Here is an 8,253-nt window from a genome sequence, read left to right on the forward strand (position 1 = left end):
TTTAAAAATCCACTGGTTGATGATTTGAAAATGTATGTGGTTGAAAACCCACCATTTGACAACTTTGATGAGCCAAGTGAAAAAAGACAAAGATGTAATAAAGAAAACATTAAAAAAAATGTCAAAAGTTGATAATGTAGAGGATTTGGATGTTGATGATATAAAGGGATTCTTTACTTGCTTAGAAAATTTTCCAACCTTTTATTCTCAGTTTGATACCTTTAACTTTTCATTCTTTATGCTCACTCGACTTATACCATCCATGGAAGAATTTTTCATTATAGAGCCGAGAATCATATTCTTCATGATGGTACACATATCATTAGTACTGAAACCAATGAACACTCTATTTGGCTAGATTTGATTATGTTTATATTATTCATAAAGGTGGAACACACATCTATAATTGAGCATAGGTCATTTAGAGATTATCATTACATATTTGGTGTAAAAAAAAAGAATGAAGTGGATAAAATTAGGAACGAAATGTGGTGCGATTCTCTAACACCAATGAAAGTTAAGTTTTTTATTTTAAATAAAGCTCTACTTGGGAGGCAACCTAAGTTTTACTATACATATTTTTTGTTTTTGTTCATATTTTTATATAGATGTTGTTTCTTTTTGTTGATGTTTCATTTGTTCATTTAGTTATGTTACTTATTTTTTTCCTTGCTCATTTAGTCATTTGCTCATTTGATTGTCCTTTTTTTGTTCATATTGATGTAGTTTGTTGGTTTAGTTATTTTCTTTGTTTTGTAGGTTGAATAAGAACTCAAAGCTAGAAGCACTAGTTTTGGCTAAAACTAGATGGAAGATTCAGCCACCATGCCTCCAAGCTGATAAGAGAGTTTCCTTATTCTTTTTTTATGCTTTATTTTTTTATACTTACACATTAAGGATAATTTGTTGTTTAAGTTTGGGGATATGTGAAAACTGCTCAAAATTTTTGTAAAACTTTTTGAATTTTCTTTGAGTTTTGCCTTGAAATTAAGCTTGACTTGTTGTAGCTTGAATCATTAGCATGCTTTCTTTGATTAGTTCTTCATGAAGCCAATAATAAGTAGAGATTGAGAATGAATATAACTTTAAGAAAAGATTGAATATTGTGTGAAATATTAGATGATGCTTATGTTTAGTGATTTCTTGAGTATGAGTTTTTGTTTATGAGTTAATATTTTGATCATTATTGAATTGCATTTTTTTATCTAGTGATTGATTATGTGAGCATGAAATATTTTTTTTCATTGGTCTTTGAAGTTGCGTTTCATGTTCTAGAATTTGTTTTAATCATCTCTTGAGGAAAAATCCTAAAAGACACATGATTAAGGAAATGGCATAGGCCATTTTTGGATCGATTAAACCTTTTTAAGCTAACCTTGATGTAAATTTAAGCCTAATAATACCTTTCTTTGTTATAAAACCATATTACAAGCCTAAGCCTTTGGGTTGATATTTCCTATCTTTCTAGTCCTTTACCTTATGTGCATTGGGACATTTAAGCATCATTTTAAGCTATACATTATTAAGGAGGAAGGGTGGAGCTTGAAAAAAGAATGGGAAAACAAAAAGAAAGAAAAAAACAAGATTTTGCTTGGCTTACCATTTTTCAAGCAATTTCTCTTGAATATTGGCTTGTTCCTTGAGAAATTTGGCAAAAATACTCTTAAATGGATAAATGTACAATGTGTAGGTGAAAATAAGAAAAATAAGGAATTTTAGAGATTTTGAACTCATTTTGGAAGGTCTGTGTGCTAAAAGCTAGAAAAGGCCAAAACTAGTGTGTTTATGCTACATTGCCATCTATGGCATTTTTTCTTAACCTTTTCTTCTATGAACTTTTTAGCTCAATTGAACTTCATGGAACCTTATTTCAAGTTTTAATTTTCATATTTCTCTTTTGGAATTATCTTCCTTAGTTCATTAATGTATTATTACCTTTGTTGTATCTTTATAAATGCTTGAAAGGTAATTGGTGCATTAGTATATTTGGAAGCTATTTTTGGACTTGCAATTTTCCAAAATTTTTTCAAGGATTATAAGGCACAAAGTTCCATTTAATGGTCTAAATGTTGGTAGCAAAATGAAGGAACAAATTGTTGTAATTGGAGCTGAAATGAAAAAGCAAAGTTCAAAAAGTGTGATGGATGCTAATACCATGTGAGATGACCATTTGAAGACTTCTTATTGATCATAATGTTGACTTGTTGAAGCTTGATAGCTTATGAGAAAAAAACTTGAAGGAAAGGGGAATTAAAGGAACCAAATAAACGAGCAAAAAATTCAAGGAATGGGGGAAGAGGAATTTAGAAGGCTAGCAGTTACTTAGATATTTTTGGCATTTTAGGGATTGAAGCACCTCCCATTTGTTTATAAATAGGGGTGGCCAACCATAGAGAATGAGGAGTAGCTTAGTTTTACAAATTTTCTTTTCCTTACATTTACTTTCTTTTCTCCCCAAATAATTTCCTCCTTGTTTTTTTAGAGGACTGTTTGGGAGAAAATTGCATTTATTTTCCACCAAAATTTACTTTTCTTGCCTTTATTTTCAATGTACTTTAAGATTCTTTTAATAAAAGTTCAATATCTTTTAGTTTTCAAGTTCAATTTGATGCATTTCTACTTGTTTCTCAAATATGTTTGGCTCATTCGACATTTATTTTAGTTAGGTTTTTGTACCAAATCTCCATCAACTTTTATGAGTTTTGAGCCAAATTTTTCTCTTTGTAGTTTACATTCATATATCTACAAATATGAAAATTTAGACATTCAAATTCCTTCTACAAAATTCCAGAAAATTTTTGAAAGTTTCGGTTAGATTTAGTGGCAAAGTTGAAGCTTGAGTCAATGATAACATTTCAAGACTCTTCTCTCCTAGCTGGGCAACTGTTTTGCTCTTTCCTCACTTTGCACTTCTTAATTCATGTGCTTACTTGATTAGATTTAATTCCTAGCTTTTAATTCTATTTTTTCAAGCCTGTTTGGAAGATTTTCTTTTAAGTGCTTTGTTTTTCTCTTTACTGCAATCAATTTTTGTTTAAGTTCATTAAGCTTGTTTATGCATTGTTTCTTTCAATTTCTTTATTGAATCTTGTAGTAATCTTGTAGTTCTAAGTTATTTTAGCTCAGTTTTAGTTCATTTGTTTTGTAGGATTGCAGATCTAAGTTTTTCTCTCAATTTGATTAATTTCTAGATTTGAAGTTCTAGTTTTGGTTTGCACTTTTCTTGTTGATTTTGCTATTTCACTTTCTTAATTGCCTTTCAATTGTGTTTTGATCTTTGTTTATTTACTATTCTTTCAATTTAGAAGTTGTTTGAATCAATTTCAGGAAATTTCTAGATCACATTTTCTTAGGAAGTTAGATGGTAGTTATTTTTTGTTTAAGGTAGTTATTTTCAATTTTACTTTGTTAGTTGCTATTTGGTTTTTAATTGAGCTTTCTAATTCATTTTTCATAGATTATATTTGTCTTTCAATCATGTTAGAATTAACTAATGCAATTTAGCTATGATTTTTGTTAGATTTTCAAGTATGCTTTTCTTGCAATTAGTGAATATGTTTTTGGTTCCAGATCAAGCTTCAAAGTTTTGGCTGAAACCAATTGGTAGAGTTAAGCTTTGCTTGAGTGATAACATGGCAAGGATCTTATCTCCATCTTTTCATTTGATTTGTATCTCTTGCATTTTACACTCATAGATTCATGTGTTTACTTATTAATTCTCCTTTTATTGCATTTAATTTCATGATTTTACCTGTTGTTTGGATGATTTATTTTGTAACTGCTCTGTTTTTCCAAATTTGCAATCTGTTTGAATTTGTAGTTTAATGAGCTAGAATTTTTATTGTTTGATGCGATTTCTTTGCTGAATCATATAGTAAACTTGTTGATTTAGCTTACTTTAGTTAAGTTCCAATTCATTCTTTCTAGAAAATTTCAAATCTAATTTTTTCCTGTGACTCAGTAAATTTTTGCTCCAACTTAGTTTCAGTTTGTCATCTCCCTTTGTTGAATTTTGCAATTTCGATTCAATTTTTGTTCTTCAATTCAATCTCTCTTCTAGTTCTTTGAATATTCTTTCAATTTCCAATTTATGTTCATGCAAATTTACATGATTTAGATTCTAATTTCCAGATTGAATTCATGATTTCCAATTTTGCAATTTACTTTTAATTTTGATTTTTTAGCTTTGATCTTACAATTTTTTCTCATTATTTACACTTCAATCTTTTACTTTAGATCATTAGTTGCTGTTGCAATTCCAAGCTTGAGTTCATTTAAATTGATGCAAAGTATATCTAGTTTTGCTTGCTTAATTTGCGATTTCCATTCTTGTAACTAATCTTTAGTTTTTGCTTGCTCTTTTTAATTTTGTGATTGATGCTTCTTAAATCTCACTTCAAGTCTATTTTTAATTAGATTAGGCTAGTGTATTTTATTATTTACATCTTGTTGAGTTTAATTCTTTTGTGTCTCCTAGTTGGAACTTGAGTTATTAGTTATAGTTAGTTAATTCGCTTACATTATTTTAGGTTTTTTTTGTCTTAATTTTTATTTGTTATTTTTAATTTTAAGATTAGAATCACATTTTAATTCAAGTGTAGAGCATAATAATACTTGATTGAATCAACTTTGGTTATAATATGAGTCATAACCGATACTTAGATTAGAAACATCTTTACCTAATCCTCGAGATTGACATCTAAGCTTTTTAGTTTTTAGTATTATTTGTGCAACCTATGCGCTTGCAGAACATCCGAATCAATCGCTATGGCAAAGTAAAACAAGCAAAAGAACTATTCGATGAAATGCCTCACTTAAAGGGACGCGACTTCTTATGCTTCCATTATCACTGTTTATTTGAAAAAAGGTCTTCTCAAAGCCGAGACGTTGTTTCACTCGATGCCAAATTGAAACATTGTTGCTGAATCCGCATTGATACACGGCTACGTAAAGGCCGGTCATCTACCTGAAGCTTGTAAACTGTTCGATGATATCGTTGACAGACATGTCTTCTCCTGGACTAGTTTGATTTCTGGTTATTTCACACAAATTAAAGAGGGTCATCTCCTTTTTGAGCAAATGACTGTTTCTATGAAAAATGTGGTATCTTGGACAACAGTGGTTTTGGGTTATGCACGTAACGGTTTGATTAATGAAGCTCACCATGTTTTTGACAGAATGCCTGTAAAAAACCATTGTTGCTTGGACAGCTATGCTCAAGCCTTATGTTGACAATGATCGGATTGACGATGCCTTTAGTTTCTTCTACCAAATGCCTCCAAGGAACCTGTATTCTTGGAATATTATGATTTCTGCCTGTCTAAAGGTTAACAGAGTCCATAAGGCCATTCAGTTATCTGATTCTATGCCTCAAAGAAACCTGATTTCTTGGACAAGTATGGTTTCGGGCTTGGCAAGGAACGGGATGACAAAACAGGCTAGGGAATACTTTGATCAGATGCCAGTAAGCAAAGACACTGCCGCATGGAACTCCATGATAACTGTATACATTGATCAAGGGAACATGGCCAAAGCTAGTGAGCATTTTCGCTTGATGCCTAATAAGATAATTGTTGCTTGGAATGTCATGATTGATGGGTATTCAAGAAATGGACCTCAAGATGAAGCTTCAAGCAACTTGATCATCATGCTTCGTTCTGGATTCAGGCCTAATGAGACTACCATCACTAACGTGTTGGCCTCATGTGATAGCATTTTAGAGCCGGGGCAAGCTCATGCTCTTGTTTTTCCTTTGGGGTTTGAGCATGAACCAGGGAACTCAATTCAGCTAGACTTGCTTTTCAGTGTCTAAGGCTAAGGATCTCGTGTCACGGACTGCCATGGTATTAGCATATTCACACCATGGATATGGTAAGCATGCATCATATGTTTTTGCAGGCATGCTAAGATCAGGTACCAAACCAGATGAGATCACTTTTGTAGGAGTCTTATCAGCTTGTAGGCATGCTGTTTTTTGGAAAAAGTTCAAAAGTTATTTGATTCAATGAGTCACGCAGATGGTTTACGGCCCAAGGCTAAGCACTATTCCTGCCTTGTGGACATCCTTGTTCGAGCTGGACAAGTGGACAAGGCCATGACTGTTGTCAACAAAATGCCTCCATCTCAATGCGATGATGCTGTTCTAGGAGCATTGCTTGCTGCATGCAGATTGCATGGGGATGATAAAATAGCAAATCACATTGGTAAAGAGCTAATCGAGCTAGAGCCCACTGACTGTGGAGGCTACGCTCTCTTGGCTAATGTATATGCAACACATGGGAAGTGGGATGAGTTTGCCCGAGTAAGGAAGATGTTGAAGGAGAGGAAAGCGAAGAAACTTCCCGGTTTTAGTCAAGTAGAAGTAAAAGGAAAGAAATATATATTCTTCGTAGGGGACAGATCTCAACCTCCGGTTAAAGAGGTCTATAAAATGGTACGAGTTATGTGCCAGCACCTCCAACGACCAAGGTGGGTGACATTCGATGGAACCCAACTATACCTTTACAGTAGTTTGTGAAGAAAAATGGAGTTACTGATTTCATCTGGGATATGGTTCGTGCAGCAGTTAAGTGGAGGACAAAATTATGAATTATGATCTCCTAAGATCAGTTCGAGTTCTAAAACTGTTGTGTTTTGTGCAATGAAGGCAATAAGTATATGGTCAGTACATATAACACGAGGATTCAGGCTAGTCATTTATACAAAGCGGTCATATGCCAAAATGAGGTATGTTTTGTTATTTTGTCAAATTTTAATGACGGTTGTTGAAATGAATAAATTTAAAATATTTTTAAAAGATTGTAAATAAAAAATTGAGTATAAAAATCTTAAATGCAAATAAAATACAAAATTATAGATATCTGATGTAATTTACTATTAAAACCTAGATGAAGCAAGCTATCAATTCTGAAATAGTAAAAAACAATCGCGAAATTGGTCCCAGGACATCACTATTGGTAAGAGATGGGGGTCAGCTAAATTGTTATAATATGTCAAAGCCTCAAAATTTGTGACGGTAAACATCTTGTGATCAACCGTGTAAAAGAGATACATGATAGATTTGTGGAATGGGTTAAAATAAAGGAAACAGCCAACAAGTCACGATTAAAACTAAATAATGAGCAATAAAATTGGAAGTGAATGGAATCGGTAAACTTTGCCTGAACTTAAGCGGACATTTATCTGCCTTGGAAGGTAGCAATTGAGGAATTGGTGTTGCGGACACCAGCAGCCTTTCCTTTTTACTTATTTTAATGTGGGAGGAGAGGGATCCCTTTAAAGTCCTTCCATATGTCAGCCACTAAAGAATGATTCTATGAGTCTCAATATTATCCTTTAATGCATAAGGCCCTTTTTTTTTTTTTTACGAGTTTTTAGTGTTTGATAGTTATTTTGAATTTCATTTATTTCGAAGTAGAACCGGATCGAATTTTATAAAGAGATAAATTTTTTCAATGTCTATTTTTTTCGTTCATAAAATCCAAAGTCAAAATTTTATTTTAAAAAAATTAAACTTATTGTCAAACTAACAAGTAATAGTCACGAGGCTCTTTCTCGCTTAAAAGAAATTGGTCTCTTTTGATTATTCTTCAGAAGAAGCGCAAGCAAATTGCTTACAACTTCTACACGTGGAGAGGATGAAAAGACTCTAGTGATGATTTACAACGGTGGACCTACGTGATAGTGTAGAATGTTTAAAAATATTTTTAAGAAATTAAAAAATAAAAATATTTTGAAGAAAAAAATATTTTGAAATTTAAAAATTTTTTTTTTCAATTAAGGATGTTAATATTATTCATACTCAACGAGAAATTAGATTTTTTACTCCTATAAAAATGATGATAGATATTATATTATAAAAATAAAAACGAAAATGGATATGATTTTAAATTTTTATCGAAAATGAAAATGGAGATAAGTAAATTTACACTAACCCCATACCAGTACCTTATATATATTATATATATATATATATATATTAGAATTAATATATTTTTATTTTAAAATATATATTAATATATATTTATAAAAAAAATCACATAAATATACAAGATAAAAAGGAGCTAAAAAAGTAAATTTTAGTTTTTATTTTTTCTAAAAAGTTATTGTTACGATAATTATTTATACCCATTAAATAAGGATGGAGATAGATTTGAAAAATCTTATAGGTATAAGTGTGGGGATAATTATATTATAAAATTTCAAGCATAAGGATGGGATAAGAAATACTTTACTTGGTCCATTCCTTATCCG

General features: G+C 31.4%; 1 pseudogene; it reads left to right on the forward strand.

Annotated features, from left to right (window-relative positions):
• Positions 1 to 4,437: 4,437 nt before the first annotated feature.
• Positions 4,438 to 7,211, forward strand: LOC111274073 (pentatricopeptide repeat-containing protein At2g37320-like; annotated as a pseudogene).
• The last annotated feature ends 1,042 nt before the right edge of the window (positions 7,212 to 8,253 follow it).

The sequence above is a fragment of the Durio zibethinus genome, chromosome 26 (genome assembly GCF_047325235.1).
Source record: "Durio zibethinus cultivar Kanyao isolate XHJ-2024 chromosome 26, ASM4732523v1, whole genome shotgun sequence".
NCBI classification, from domain to species: domain Eukaryota; kingdom Viridiplantae; phylum Streptophyta; class Magnoliopsida; order Malvales; family Malvaceae; genus Durio; species Durio zibethinus.